Below are 16,296 nucleotides of genomic sequence, written 5' to 3' on the forward strand. Positions count from 1 at the left end.
GCCTAGCATCCTTATGAACTATTTCATTTTGAGGGAAATAATCTAGTATTTTTACTTATTTTCATTTCTTGGTCCAAATAACCTAGTTTGCCATATTACTAGAAATAGAACTTCCCCACTCTTTCTTATATAGGACTTTTCTCAACCAGATTTTCTATTTAACATTTCAGATTTCTAGGACATAATTCTCATTCTCTGACCTTGCTTTCTTGCTGCTGTCAGCTTTATTTCTAATCTACATTTTAACTTAATTTTCTCCTTTGGACAATTTCTATCAATCTTAAGCACCTTGAAATAGTACTCTCATTAATATGATAGGGATTTTACAAAAAAATAATCTTTAAATAAAACGTCTGGATGGTTTGGTTGTGTGATTTAAGAATGAATTCATGACTTTGAAGAAGGAGTCAGGACTTGGAAAATTGGGTGAAATAAAAAGATGTAGTGAGAAACTCATGGGTATTGAGATGATTGATTTAGATTTAGATTTAGATTTAGATTGTCAGGGAATTAAATGAAGCCAGGAAGGAGTTATGGGATTTAAACTGATTAAAAGAGGTTAGACAGGAAGGAATGATGGAGGAATTAGACACACAGGAGCCCATGTTAATCTTGGAGAATTCTAACCTGTATTCAGATTTTGAAGAAATCAATTAATGAATATTTGAGTATTGACCACATGAATCAGGGCTGTTGTGTAGTCTTCTCTTTTCTTAGAACTACTTATCAGATATTATCTATAACAAAGGATCTTTTGGCCTCAAAAGAATATTTTTGGTACATTTACTCATCAAACCAATACCTAGAAACAACAGAGAAATGGAAAGTTAATAATATGACGTCTGATACTTTATAATTTTTTTTCTTCTGGAGATAATAGAAAGAATCAGAGAACGTCTAAGAATCTGAGAAAGTCTCACCGTATTATTCTCATGTCAGATTTTTTTTTTTCTCCAGCTATTCTTTCTCATTGGGAACAGTTTACTACAAATGAAAAAGGGTATAATATGTGATTATATTATGGAGTATAATATATGTAAATAATACTTTATCTCCAAATTTCTAAGTTGTTTTAAATGTTTAAAGTTGTACAACCACCATTATTTATTGAGCTACTCCTCTGTCTCTGGCATTATGGTGTTTTGCATGTTAAGTATTTTTCTATTGAATCCTCAGAAAATCCTGTGAGCTAGAAATTATTATTGCTATTTTATAAGTGAAACTGAGACTCATAGAAAATTAGTAATGCGTAACTTTATTGTTTATGAATGTCTTCCACTTTTATTTACTTTCATGTGCATTTTAACTGTGATCCTCATGTCAAGCCTATGAGTTAGGTCAGATATTGTTATTCACTTTTTATACATGAGAGCAAAGAGGCTCAGAGGAGTGAGACTTGCCAAATCAATCAGCACACTGATATAGATGGTGCTCAATCTCAGTGCTTCTAATAAACAATGAATTATTTTTTCCACAGTGCCACACTTCTTTAAAAGATAAGTCATGATGATGATTATAACTTTAATGATTGTGCAGAGTTTGGGATTTAGAAAATCATTATTAACCCAGTAACTGTTAATAATTTGTGTATCTTATATCTCATGCTATGAGAAGAACCCAAGGGATGCATACAATGTGTGAAGAATTCTAGGAAGAATGTAAGAAGTAGACAATATAATCATAAATAGCAATCTGTATTCCAACAATTTAGTTAGCTTTGTCAGATACATTTTTTAAAGATACTTTTCTTTTTCATATACTCCAGTGATTACAACCGGGAAACATTTGTAGCATAAAGCTATCACCCCAACATAATTATTTATTTCTTTTTGGGTGTCAGAAAAATTTTTGTTTGTAAATTTAGGTGTGATGATCAAAGTCAAAAGGAGTGTGTGAGGTAAACTGTTAAGCTAATGGGCTAAATTTGTTTTTTTTCATTTTAGATTCTTATTATAGGTAAGAAAGTATGTCATGGAGCTATAGAATCAGTGGGAACAAAACTATATCTGTTAGCTAGTAATAATTCCAACATTAAAAGGTCATATTCAGTGTAGTTCAACTCTGGAATTTCAAAAATGTTTATAGTAATACGTTAAAGAGTTTAAATAACTGACCTGAGGTCAGGCAGTGAATAAATGTTGGAGATTGGACTTAAACCCTATCAACCTCACCTTAGCCCCATACTCTAAACCCTAAACACTCCCAATGGGAGATAAGCGTTTCTGTGATTTAAGGTTTGGTAAATTGGACAACTGTGTGTCTTGGGATCATGCTAAAACTGCAGGTTTTTAGAGTCACTTAAATGTTTCTTAGCCATGTAAGTCTTGGGTTACCCATGGAGTAGATTAGTCACAAAATAATTATAGGAGTCAGAATTAAAATAAAGTTCAGATTAATTATAGCTCACATATTTCACTCTTTTATATTTTTGTTTCCTTTTTGGGCATAAATACAAATTGAATATTTTAAAATTATTTCTGTCAAAACAAATATTGTAATGCTTATTTTTGTGTTGTTGTTGTTTATAGTATTTGGTTGAATTAGGATTTTTAAAATTTGAGTTTACCAAGCATAACACTTAAAGTCCAAAGGCTAATCCTATTTTGTATCTCAGAACTTTGGGCAATGAGTAACACATAGTTTCTCAATAAATATTTATTGAATTATGAATATTAATTTGTCAAATATTTTTTCAGCTACTAGACTAAGGCCTTTAATTGAAAAATGTTTCCTTTTAAGAAATGCTCAAATTCTGATACATCTTTCTTCTTAATAGAGTATGTTTCTAAAGCCTATTGAGTATTTAAGGGTGTTATTGAATATATATCAATAATGCTTAATGGAAAATCTGTTCCTTCTTAAGACAGTGATATGTACCATCCAACATAATGCATTTGTTCCAACTGATGATGATAAAAATATGATTCTCAGAGATGACAAAGTATACTATGTCCTAAACCTAGCCAGCTACGGCTGACTTCCTCTCTAGAAGTCAGCTACTTGTTGTCTGATTTAGGATGGCCTCAGATGGAATAACTGGGGTGGCTAGAATCTAACTCTGTGAGACTTTCATCCTCCAGAGGCTAGCTCAGGTGTGTTCTCATGTCAACAGGAGAAGTGCAACAAAGGAAGAAGAGATGTGTAAGTACTGATTTAAGCCCCTGCTTCATTACTTCATTACTTCATTACTTCATTACTTCTAAGATCCCATTGGCCCAAGCAAGTTACATGGTGGACTCAGACTCAGAGTGGAGGTTACAGGTTCAATGGGTACAGGCAGGAGTGAAGAACTGGGACTATTAATACCACGCATACTTAACTAATTGAATCTAATAAAGTGTATTTGGAATTTGCACTGTAACCTTCTCATTCCCTAATTAGAACTGAATCGTAAAAGACTACCTTAAATACACACACACACACACACACACACACACACACACACACACACACACACTTTGTTCATTTTCTGCTTATCCTGTACTTTTTGCAAATATAATTCATTAGCTAAAATATTCATTTCTGTAGAGACTAAGCAAAAGAATAGCAGGCTTTTAAATAGAAATACCACATGGTATGGACTTTGTGTTCAGTATACAAGACAAATATTATCTACATGTTATTTATCAAGTAAAATATGTGTGTGTGGACATTTTATTTACAAGCATACCTTGCAAGAAAAGCACATTTTTAAAAATAAAAATGAGCTGATCATTCTACAAACATTCCAGTTGCCTATCATAATGAAATTGTGTTACGTGTCACTCTTAAAGCAATGGAGATGGCATTTGCACATCAGTTTAATTGCTTTGGATTAAACACTGAAAGATGAGAGCCAAGAGAGCTTATTAAGCTGAAATGAGGGCAAGTGATAAAAAAGTGATATTATGTCAGCACTACATCTGGAAGTCTTTTGCTATTTCCATTTTAAATCCTAATTGGCAAAGTTTCTTAAAATTACCATTGAATGCCATAGAGTCTTGAAATATAATTTTAAAAATTAGAAGGTTAATGCAGGAATTGTGCTTGATCAATCCGATTTGAAAGCCAAGCTAGAGTTTTCTCTATTAATATTTACTTGTTCTTAATGTACTAGGCTGTAAGCTTTTGAAAGGCATTGTCTCATTTATTGCTGTGTCTTTAGGGCTTTGACATCGTCTGTCCTGTTATAGGTGCTCAATAAATATTTGTGAATGAATGAATGCAAAGTATGGCAACCCCATCGTAGTTACTGTTAAGCATTTTAGGTGAGGAGTTGGGCACTACTGGTTTTGATTGGTGCCTACAATTGTACACACAGGCTTCTTTCCACTCTGAAACACTGGGTGGTCACTGGCCTCCTCCCTCTCTTTATAGGTGAATCATCAGTCATTAAATACATAAAGTCCTCAGCCACCTACACTGAAGCAGGCTATGTGGAGTGGGGCATGGGTGAGGCAACTTAATTTGCAATTCAGAAGGTCTCCTGTTGGGATGTTTGATTTGGGGCTTGCATTAGCAACTACCATTTGTTGGCTGTGTCCACAGCGTCAGAAAACTGATAACCACATCATTTGATAAATCAGCGATAATGCTGATCTCACTCATTTGCATTGGAGAATTAGCACCACTTCCAGGTGGCCCCCATTGCTCATCAGAGGGATTTCACATTTGCCAGATAGCCTATATTGTTAGATCATCTGAAACATATCCTCTAAATTTGGTGAGAATAACTCCTCCATTTCAGTCATTCTGGATAATTTACTTTGTGGAATGTCTCAGCAGCTTACAAATATTATCTTCTTTAATACTTATAACAACTGTGTGAAAAGGGTCCTATGAAATATCTCCATTTTGCAGATGGAAAAATTGAAGCACAGAGAAGTTAGGTGACTTACCTATGGCCCCACAACTAGTAAGTGGCACAGCCATGTTTTGAAATTAAAACTGGCTGGCTTCAGAGGTTTGTGCTTTTAACAACAGGGCTGTGAACCCATAGGTGACTGAGGTTCCCCTAAGGACCCTGAAAATGAAGTATTTTGTATGCCACAGTTTTATTGTTGTTTTAAATTTTTAATTGTGGTAAAAAAACATGAAACATAAAATTTATCACCTTAACCATTTTTAAGTATAAGTTCTGTAGTGTTAGGTATATTCACATTGCTGTACAACAAATTTCTATAACTTTTTCATCTTACAAAACTGAAACTACTTACTGAACAACTCCCCATTTTCCCACCACATCGTTTTTAAGTCCTGTCATCCCAAACATCTAATAAGACTATCAGGCTGTTATCACGTGACAATAACAGGGAAGCAAAGACAGGAGGACATTGTCTTATTTGCATACATTGGTATATGCCCAGAATTCAAAACTTCTAAGAAACATAAATGCACCAAAAATGAGGTGATTTGAAATAAAAAGGAGTATCTTACTGGTTTGTCTTCTTCTTGTTCCTTAGTTTAGCCTTGGAATTTTGTAGAAGGAAACATATGTTATAGTTCGTCAGAATGACCTATGACTGAATTGTGAATTCAGGAATATTTTCTTGGTTCAAATCCAAGAAAACAAAAAAAAGCTTTATTTAATTTTCTTATTTCTTATCATCATAATCTCTGTTTAAAGTTAAATTATATTTAAATAAGTAATAATTCTCATTTAGTATTCTTCTGATGTTTTAAAAAGACAATTGTGACATTCAACACAGAGTTAGAGAATATAAATGTACATTACATATGATTATAATTATATATAGTAAAATTTTAACCATTCAAGTAAAAGTACTAATGCTATATAAGTAAATGCAAAGTCATACAATCTATGTTTGAAAAAATAAACAAAAATTTGAAAAGGATGTTTATATTAATTTACCTTTTCAATTCTTTTTTAATATTTACTACCATATTTGATTCACAAATAATCCTGTGAAATCGTTTGAACTGTGCTGTAATAAAGGATGATATGGAAGTAGACCCAGATCCAGATTGGTGGTACTTAGGCTGAGTACTAAGCTATGAGCAGAGAATGGGAAGGAGTTCCTGCTTGAGGGTCTCCACCAACACATGGAGGTGAGGATGAACACGGCACATTGGGAGCACCAAGTGTTAAGTACTGCCAAAGCCACAGATGTGAATGGGGAAGTGGTAGGAGATTGGGAAAGAGATACAAGACAAATCCTGGTCTAAAAAGACCTTGTATAGCTAAACAAAATAGTTTGAATTTGATTCCACAGAGTGTGCAGATTCAGGGAAGGATATTAAGCAAAGGAGTGTGACTTGGTCAGAAATGTCACAGATGAAAATATTTTATCATTAATCCATTTGCTAGTGTCAGGACTCATTCAAGGTGGGTGATTGTTCAGCTATTAAGAAGGAAGCCTGAGAATTTCTCTAGGCATCCCTCAAAGTTAGAGTAGAAACAGTTAGGGATAAGAAGGGTATGCAGATAGATTTTCTATTTTTTAAGTTATTTAAAATTACTTGGTAATTAATTCAGTTACTTTGTGAATTATTCTAACACCAAACAGTAAAGGTTCTAATAGGATCAGGAAAAAGATGAATGTCATCATATTTGGACATGTTAAATGAAAGATGTTTACCGGTCATCCAAGGGGATGTCTCAAATAGCAAATATCATTACAATAAAATTAAGTCTTTCAACAAAAATAACTGTTAACAAATATATTTTTCTGATATTTTCAAATATTCCATTCTTTTCAAGCAACCTTCCAGAAAATCAGGAAGATGATATTTTTGAGTGATATAAATCTTTACACTTACATATAAAATATTTTAAAAGTATTTTCCACATGTATGAATTTACTCAGGGTTTTTTGGGGGAGGGTGTTTGAACTAGTCATTTAGTTTCTTACCTTACATTGTTATCCTAAAATATATTGTTTAGGAGCTACAGAAATAATTTTTTCAATTAGCATATATATTTAAAGATATCTTCATATCACAATTATTCATTCTTTCCCCTATAATTCCCTGTTGTCATTTTTTTCAGTTTATCTAAACTTATTTTTTATTCACTCATCTGTTACAAGTCAAGAAACTTTTACCCTGTCTCTCTTGTGATTATTATCCTGTCTGATGGAGACAAAATAATTGAGACAGAATAGAGGAGCAAGATGAATGGCAGACAGCAGGTGCATTTGTATACTATGAAGTGTTTGCAAAATAATAAGCACCACATGAATAATACATTTGAAGAATATTGTCTGGCAAATGATATTGAGTTATATATCCAAATCGTCCCTCAATTACTGAAGAACGAATTACAAATGCCTAATTCATTTAGATTTATCAGACAGAGAGAGAACTCACCATGTAGTGCATCTAGTTAGAGTAAAAAGCTACTGTTTATTAAGAAAGGATTAAAATCTTTACCTATATGTATAATTTGAAAACCTAAGAAATATACAACTATAAGAAATAAGGAGGGCTTCCCTGATGGCGCAGCAGTTAAGAATCTGCCTGCCAATGCAGGGGACATGGGTAGCCCTGGTCCGGGAGGATCCCACATGCCGCGGAGCAACCGGGCCCTCGTGCCACAACTACTGAAGCCCGTGTGCCTAGAGCCCATGCTCTGCAGCAAGAGAAGCCACCACAATGAGAAGCCCATGCACCACAGCGAGGAGTGGCCCCCATTCACTGGAACTAGAGAGAGCCCGCACTCAGCAACGAAGACCCAAAGCAGCCAAAAATAAATAAATAGATAAATAACTAAACAAATAAATTTTTAAAAAAAGAAGGAATATATAAATATAAGGAACCTAAAGAATAAACATATGATAATATATAATAATAAAGATATAATTTGAAAACCTAAGGAATATATAATAAATATTTAATTACATATATTTAATTTGAAAACCTAAGAAATGCATATATAAATATATATTTTTTTGCTTATTTATTTATTTTTATTTATTTATTTTTGGTTGTGTTGAGTCTTCATTTCTGTGCGAGGGCTTTCTCTAGTTGCAGCGAACGGGGGCCACTCTTCATCGCGGTGCGCGGGCCTCTCACTGTCGCGGCCTCTCGTTGCGGAGCACAGACTCCAGACGCACAGGCTCAGTAGTTGTGGGTCATGGGCCCAGTTGCCCCGTGGCATGTGGGATCTTCCCAGACCAGGGCTCGAACCCGTGTCCCCTTCATTGGCAGGCAGATTCTCAACCACTGCGCCACCAGGGAAGCCCCTATTTTTGCTTATTTTTAAGTCTGGTGTGTGGGGTTTTTTTTGAGGAATTAAACATCTATGGCATATTTGCCATTGATCATAAAGTTGACTTTTATATAACGTAACAAAACTATCATTTGCACTAATATTATTACGATAGTTTATATTCAGCTTAAGTACTTATGCTTATTTCTTTCAAATATTTAATATTTTATTAATTTAAAGTTAACTTGAATTTCAATATTTAATATATCTTACATTAACCCTGACAATAAACTTAAGAAGTAGATATAACTATTTACAGGTTTATAAACAAGGAAATGGAGATTCAGAGAAGTCAGGCAATAGGCTTGAGGTCAGTAAATTGCAGAGGTGGGATTCTGACATGGTGGTTAGCACCATAGCCCATTTTTTGTTTTTCAGTAAATCATTTCCATTTAAAAAAAAAAAAAAAACGCATAGAGTTGTGCTTTTGTGTAATTTGTACACCTGCCAATGTAAAATACTGAGACATTAAACACCAAAATGGAGTGAAAACTTAGAAACCCTTTGATCCAATACTCTTGTGTTGTTTTAAAAAAGATTAAAAAGTAATGCAAGACTCAGGGCTTTGGAGGGGTTGGTCTGCTTCTCTTCATTTTACCTTCTGACTGGCTTGCTGTATGCTCACTAGGTGGAAGGGGCTGAGCTGTCTGGGCTGTTACTCTTGTCACAGCCACTAAGGGCTGCAAGGTTCTGAACTGTATTGGCTGAGGCTGTGGCTGCAGCTGCAAGGCAGAGGAGAGCTGAGATCCCTGCTGAGGGAGGTTTGGCCCTGGGTGGCTCTGGGCAGAGCCCAGCTGAGACAACACATCTACCTGGGGCTGCAGAAAACCCTCCACTTTATTGAGGTTAATGGCCGTCGCTTGCTGAGCAGGTAAGTCCGTTCTCTGACTGACTGAACTTTGTGCAGGAGCCTGTGGCACTGGCTGCGAAGTTGCGGGTTGTTGAAGTTGTTGCTGTGGAATCGGGTGGCAGAAGCACTGCTGCTGGGTGTTCAAAATGAGTAAGCTTGGTGGAAGCTGGAGTAGAGCTAAGGGCCTGAGACTGGGAGCATTTTTAACAATAAATTGAACACATCCTTGAGAAGGAGCCGGTGGTGCAGCAAGCAGCACATTTGGTGGCTGAGCGCCTGCAGGCTGCTGGCCAGTCTTGATCCTTGTTGGTTGGTGGCCAAGAGTGATTCCTTCAGGCAGGGGGCTAGGCTTGATCCCTGTAGACAGGGGGCTGGGCTTGATCCCTGTTGGTTGGTGGTCAAGCCTGATTCCTCTGGGCAAGGGGCTGGGCTTGCTTTCTGTAGACAGGTGGCCAGGTCTGATCCCTGTGGGCAGGGCGTCAGGCTTGATTCCTGTTGGTTGGTGGCCAAGAGTGATTTCTCCAGGCAGGGGGCTAGGCTTGATCCCTGTCGACAGGTGGCAAGGTCTGATCCCTGTGGGTAGGGGGCCAGGCTTGATTCCTGTTGGTTGGTGGTCAAGCTCGATTCCTCCAGGCAAGGGGCTGGGCTTGCTCCCTGTAGACAGGTGGCCAGGTCTGATCCCTGTGGGTAGGGGGCCAGGCTTGATCCCTGTTGGTTGGTGGCCAAGAGTGATTCCTCCAGGCAGGAGGCTGGGCTTGCTCCCTGTAGACAGGTGGCCAGGTCTGATCCCTGTGGGCAGGGGGTCAGGCTTGATCCCTGTTGGTTGGTGGCCAAAAGTGATTTCTCCAGGCGGGAGGCCGGGCTTGCTCCCTGTAGACAGGTGGCCAGGTCTGATCCCTGTGGGTAGGGGGCCAGGCTTGATCCCTGTTGGTTGGTGGCCAAGCTCGATTCCTCCAGGCAAGGGGCTGGGCTTGCTCCCTGTAGACAGGTGACCAGGTCTGATCCCTGTGGGCAGGGGGCCAGGCTTGATCCACGTGGGCAGTTGATGGAACATGATTCCTGCAGGAGCTGTGGCCCTGGTGGTAGAGTCCTGCATGGGCTTGGAGCCTCTCCCCGAGGCCTGGCATCCTTGACCAGCGTACACCACTCCGATGATATTCAGGCCAGATGATATGGCCAAAACTTGGGTCCTTTGTGATGAGCCCGCAGTGGACAGGGCCGTGGCAGGAAGCAAGCTAACTCGATTCACCTCCGCAGAGAATTTCTGGGAAGGACTTGGTGGCTTAGGAGCAGAAGCAGGAGATGGAGATTTATGAGAGCTGCTTGCCTGCTGTGAAGTGAAACTGTCACCACTGGAGCTCCTTCCTGATTTCAAGGGAAGTGTGATGGGTGGAGGTGGATGTTTGGCTCCCTTGTCTGGCACTGAAGACTGAACTGACCCAGTCTTAGGCTGTTCTGGTGCTTTCCCTGGAGAAGGTTGCCTGAGACCAGCTGAGTCACTGGAGCTGTGTGATACCTGCACTGGACACTGGGCGCTCTTTTGGACCAATTCCTTGGACTGACTGACCACCCTCCCCACATCAGTCTTTGGCCCTGGCACGAAACTATAGAAATGTTCATCTGTGGAGGATTGCGGGGGAGACAGCTGTCTCTCACGTCTGACTTTTTTATGGGAGCTCCTTTTTCCAGAGATAAGTGGATCATTAAGCGACTGCAAGGTCAGCTTAGTTGTCTGGGACTGACTGCCCTCTTCACACCCAAATACAGAACCATCTTGTACCTCATGGGTTGGCCAGACTGTTGATTGTGAGTCATCATATTTGACAGATTTCTTCCTTTTAGCATATTTCTCCATGTCCACTTCAGAAGGTACAGCCAAGTCACAGGGTGTCTGTTTCCACACATCTACACAACTTCCTGTTTTAAAAGTTTTGAGGCCATAATTCCCACCTGTTTTACTTTCTCTTATTCTTTTGCAGGAAGTCAGGGCTCTTAGCTCAGGAGAAGGGGGACGAGACAGCTCCTGCTGCCGATTCAGAGAGGCCATAGAGTACCTCTTGAAGTTCCTTTTCATGGGAAGAGTGTTCATCTTTTGTTTGTTATAGAGCAGTCTGTTTTCAGTGCAGACTACTGATATAGAAGGGTCTAGACACAGTGGTTCAGCCGTAGCTAAGATCAGTTGGCTCTCAAGCAAAAGTTTGTCCTCCTGGGTCCAATTCTGATTATCGCTGGCTATGGCCTCTACATCACAGGCTAAAGTCTGCATCGTGGGACGTAAGAGAATATGCCTGCTTTGGTAATGGGGAGGTTCCCTGTCACTGGACTGCCTGTAGTCCCGTATTTCTGCTATGACACACCCACAATAAAAAACGTTAACCTGAGACTTTTCCAGGAAATCCACCAAAACAGGAGGTAATTCTTCTGCATCCAAGTATTCGAGCAATTCCCCTTCTTCATAGGGCAGTCGAATGGTCTCTGCAGATGATCCATTTTCCCCCTTGAGCATCAGCGAATAGCCCTCGTTTCCTGGGTACAGGTTGACCACCAAACACGGCAATGACTTTCTCCTAAGAAGCTTCTCTAACAGGTTCACATTGCTTCTTAATTCCTCCGTAACCCCAGGCTCCTTTTCACATTCTTCAACATAAATGTCATAAAGTTTTTCATACAGAGACTTTTCCCCATTAGATGAGTATTGCCTTTTTGGAGGTCTCTGTTGGGCATTTGCAATGACATACTCTGCACGATCCAAAGCTCTTTCTAGAGATTGTTGCATTTTGGTACAAAATAGGGGCCCTAAAAGAAGAGAAAACGTTGTTATTGACGAAGGGGGTGAAAATCGCGTCTTTCATATGGATGTGTAGTTCTGCAAGCTGCCCCAACTCCACAGTGGAACTACCAGCCTAACTTCAGTACGGACACCAAGAAACCCGCCTCCAAGGAAGTGCTACACAAAATTCTCGTGAGTTTCTGAAAATACCTGTATCTATAGGGGCGGCAGCCTCTGAGATAGGTCTGGCCTCGCCCTGCGTCCTTGATCCTGACTAAGCCGGAAGTCGACGTGGGGGTTTGACGGGCTTCCGTGCGCCTGCGTGCTGTGCGTGCGCCTGCGTGCTGTGCGTGTGCCTGCGTGCTGTGCGTGCGCCTGCGTGCTGTGCGTGCCTGTGCAGTGGGCTGTCCTTTGGCCTGCATTTCGTGTTCTCCTACCTGTACTTCCTACTGGAGAGTCGGGCCAGGCGTCCATATCCAGTCTGTGCAGTTGTGCAAGGTAAACGCAAAAAATGTTTTTTAGGAATCGAGGCAGTGTTATTACTTTTTTAATATGTAAATTCAGGACTTTTATTTCAGCAAAGTTTTCTTGAATCATTGTCTGAAAATGTTTCTTCTGTTTCTTTGATTTGCTTTTTTCCCTTCAAGGATTTCACTTATAAGTATGTCGGATAATCTCTTCCTGCCTTTTTGTTTTTTGTTTTTTTTTTTTGCGGTACGTGGGCCTCTGACTGTTGTGGCCTCTTCCGTTGCGGAGCCCAGGCTCCGGACGCGCAGGCTCAGCGGCCATGGCTCACGGGCACAGCCGCTCCGCGCGGCATGTGGGATCTTCCCGGACCGGGGCACAAACCCGTGTCCCCTGCATCGGCAGGCGGACTCTCAACCACTGCGCCACCAGGGAAGCCCTCTTGCTGCCTTTTCTATCATATTATTTCTAAAGCTTTTTGTATTACTTTGTTTTCGTGTCTCTTTTCTATTCTATCCTTTATGATCTTATGTTAATTGTGGATATACCTCTTCTCCCTCCGGAACTGTATTCGTTTTGTATTGCTGCTATAACAAGTTACCACGAACTTGGTGGCTTAAAACAACACCTGTTTTTTTTGTTGTTTGTTTTCCCCCTCATAGTTCTGCAAGTCAGAACACAGAGCAGTGTCAGTTTAGGGTCTCAGAAGTCCAAAATCAAATTTGCCTGGGCTAGGCTTCTTAACTGGAGGATCTGGAGAACAATCCACTTGTAAGCTCATTCAAGTAGTTGGTCAAAGTCAGATGTGGTTATAGGATTAAATTTCCTTTTTTTTTTTTTTTGCCAGTTGTCTGTCAGGGGCCACTCTCAGCTGTTAAAAGTTGCTTCTGGGCTTCCCTGGTGGCGCAGTGGTTGAGAGTCCGCCTGCAAATGCAGGGGACGCGGGTTTGTGCCCCGGTCCGGGAAGATACCACATGCCGCGGAGCGGCTCGGCCGGTGAGCCATGGCCGCTGAGCTTGCGCGTCAGGAGCCTGTGCTCCGCAACGGGAGAGACCACAACAGTGAGAGGCCAAAAAACAAAAAAAAAAAAAAAAAAAAAAAAAGTTGCTCCCATTCTTTGGCAAGTGTCTTCCTACATACTCAAGCCAGTGATTGCATATTGAATCCTGTTTATGCTTTTCGCACCTCTGACTTCCTCTTCTGTCACCAGCTGGAGAAGATTCTATGCTTCTAAGGGCCCATGTGGATAATCCAGGATAATAGTCCCTATTTTAAGTTATGGTGCCACATAACGTACTATAATGACAGGAGTGGTAACTCATTGTTTTCATATGTTCTGAGATTTAGAGTGGGCCATATTTCACTGGCCATTTTAGCAATTCTGCCTATCATAGGTACTTTGTAATTTAATCCTCATTTATTCCGTTTCTCCTGAGTTTGACCAGCTCGTGTTTCATACTTCATGTTGTTTGTTCTTTTGTCTTTGAAGTTAAAAAAAGAAGTTTATGATTCCAATTCTGCAATGCTTATTTAAGTATAAAATTCCTGTTGGAGTGTCAAGTTAAATTTTTCCTCTGCTTTGTGCAAGTGTGGATTTGGACGTGTGCAGATGTGTTCTGCAATGGTTTCAGCTGCTGAATCGATTCTCATTTTTTGGCCTTTTTTCCCCCGAACCAGCAAAAGAAGACACTTTGAAGTGGGTAGGGTAGGGAGATTGCATGGCTTACTTGATTTCATATTTTAAGGTCACCTCCTTTTGCTGCCATTACGATACATAGATTTTATTATTGTTAATGTTGGTGGTTGTGGTGGTATTTTTAACAAATTTTACATTTTTTTACAAGTCTTAATTTCTTCTGATTCTTTGTCACAGTCTTCGTTCATTAGAGCCCTTTACCTTCAGTCAGTTCCTTTTTTCCCTTCACCACTAAGTCTTAGAAGCTCATGTTTCCTCTCGAAGGTACCTCACTCTTCCTAAGAAGGGATGAACACCTCTGGTCCTGTGCTTTTTCTATACCCCTTTCTTTTGATTTCCCAGTAACCAGTGCTCTAATATACCTGGTCTCAAATCATTTCTCAGTATTTCCCATCTTAGAGTTTGACCTCAGAATCTCTTGCAAATTAATAAAAATAAGATCATTAACCCAGGAGAAGTAAAAAGTCAAGATGACAGGTCACAAAATAAGGAATACAAAAGCTATTTAAATATATGGAAAAATCTTCAACCTCACAATTAATAGAATTGCAAGTTAAGACAAAAATAAAAGACCATATCTTTACCTATTAGATTGCCAGAGATGAAAACACTTCATAGTTTACCATGTTAGCTAATGGTATGAGGAAACAGGCCCTCTCAGACGCTGTTGTTGAGGGTGTTAATTGGTCCAATTCCTGTGGATAACAAAGAACCTAGTGATAGGATTTGCCCCCCAGGATTGGCTTCAGGGTGGCTGGGGCTCATAGGTGGGGATTTTTCACCACTGGCTTGTACTCATTAACAATTTACATACTTTTCAATTTTTTTTAAAAAGTGCCACATTTACCCTGTTATTTTGTACACCATTAGCACACAACTGGACCCATCAGTGGGGTGCAGCAATTTTTCATTCTGAATAGCTAACATAAAAGTGCTCAAGAGGAAACAAATAAAATGGACAAAAACCTAAGGAAATCCCGGTATTTAAGGGGAAATGAGAAAATGAATCGAGGCACAAAAGGAAAATATGCTCTGATAAAAACTCAAGATGAATGGACATAAATAAAATTAAAATTTCATATTGTGCTCAACCCAGATAACGGAGGAAAGCCAGGTTATTGACAACTCTAGTAACAACATTTTCTGAGAAATACTAGTGAAGAAACTCAGACCATAGTAGAGAAAGGGATGGGCCTGTGTTGAGAAAGTGAGGAGAATAGTTCACACTACCACTGAAACATTTTTATTAGTGAAGGGAAAGAGGTAAATCATAGGTAGATATAGAGGACACACACACATGCACATGAACATAGAATATCTCTGTGTAAAATCTGTCAATAATGCACCCATAGATCAGGGAAATATAACGTGCATAATGATATTATCAATAATATTATTTTGGAATTTTGGGAAAGGATGTAAGCCCTCATGTAGACTTTTATTCGACAAATGAGAAACTAACATACCCAAAGCCACAATTCAGATTAATAACTTATTCATGTTATGTGCTTTATACATTATAGACTTAATAAATGGTAAATAAAAACATCAGTAAATGCAAAGTCAAATTATGTAGCGATGCTTTGTACAATTTGGATACCAAATAAGTCCATATTAATAAAGAAAACTAGAAGCCAGAAGCAATGTAATAGCTTTTGCAAATTAGTCACCAAGGTGGTCAATTACTGTTGTATTCAATAGGCTAGTGAACAGAAGGGTTTTGAGAGTGGGAATGATTACAGTGCTGTTACATAAATTGTAGCTTTGAGAAAGCACTCAAGGAAAAGATGTCTAGTTAATCATTATGATATTCTTCATGTATGTATGAAGAATAATTTGGGAAAACCCTGCATCCTGATAAGACTGAATATAACATGGTTGAATTCCTCCATTCCATAAGAGTTCTCTCTCCCTTTTGTTTTCTTGCTTGCTATTGTCATAACGGACTTTTAAGGAAAAAGCAGATTTTGTGGCTGGAAATCATGTATACAGTAGAGCCATTTTCAGTACTTTGTAACAGTTGTTTCATGTGAGAAGAACGTGAGAGATAATCTTATAGTATTGGCAGAAAAGTATTTTGACAGCTGACTGTTACAAAGTATCCTGTGTAATTATTCCACCTCCCCTCTGACTAGGGATAAGTGTTTTACATATGACCCATACTAACGAAAATACTGAATTTCAAAATGTCTGTTCTACGTTGACATCTGCAAATATTTAACTATCCAGTTCTAGAATCCCCTTGGTGATTCATTCCTCTAAAACTAAGAGAGCAGACCTAATAACAAGCCCTCATTCATGGTGAT

At 39.1% G+C, this 16,296-nt stretch overlaps 1 protein-coding gene and 1 pseudogene across 1 annotated transcript in view; one reads left to right on the forward strand and one right to left on the reverse strand.

The window, feature by feature from the left end:
• Positions 1–16,296, forward strand: part of IL1RAPL1 (interleukin 1 receptor accessory protein like 1) — a 1,327,113-nt gene that overhangs the window by 737,394 nt on the left and 573,423 nt on the right. The window lies entirely within an intron of this gene.
• On the reverse strand, positions 8,767–11,865 carry LOC113614651 (transcription factor SPT20 homolog pseudogene; annotated as a pseudogene).

The sequence above is a fragment of the Aethalodelphis obliquidens genome, unplaced genomic scaffold (genome assembly GCF_003676395.1).
Source record: "Aethalodelphis obliquidens isolate GAN/ISIS:26980383/991018 unplaced genomic scaffold, ASM367639v1 scaffold101, whole genome shotgun sequence".
In the NCBI taxonomy this organism is placed as follows: Eukaryota; Metazoa; Chordata; class Mammalia; order Artiodactyla; family Delphinidae; genus Aethalodelphis; species Aethalodelphis obliquidens.